This window comes from Gavialis gangeticus, unplaced genomic scaffold, assembly GCF_001723915.1.
Source record: "Gavialis gangeticus isolate Ggan-Ray unplaced genomic scaffold, GavGan_comp1, whole genome shotgun sequence".
Classification (NCBI taxonomy): domain Eukaryota; kingdom Metazoa; phylum Chordata; order Crocodylia; family Gavialidae; genus Gavialis; species Gavialis gangeticus.
The window spans coordinates 11841969-11842278 of NW_017729007.1; positions in this window are offsets into that span (position 1 = coordinate 11841969).

Below are 310 nucleotides of genomic sequence, written 5' to 3' on the forward strand. Positions count from 1 at the left end.
GGGGACGGGGAGGGGGGGGCAGGTCCTTTAAGGCTTGCCACTGAGCATGAGGCGCCCCCGCGCAACTTGGGCTGCAGGCGGCGGGGCCGGGCATGCTCACTGCCGGCTCCTGACACCGCCGCCGCCGGGCGGGGCTGCAGATGCTGAGGGGCTGCGGCACTAGGGCATCCCGGGACACGGCGGGGTGCTCGGCGCAGTTTAGGCCACTCCCCTCCCCGCCTCCCGCTTCTTATGGGGGTGAAAGGAGGTGCCCCGGGCAGACGACCCGCGCGGCTGTGCGCAGGGGCCGGACTTCACACGCTGGCCCCTG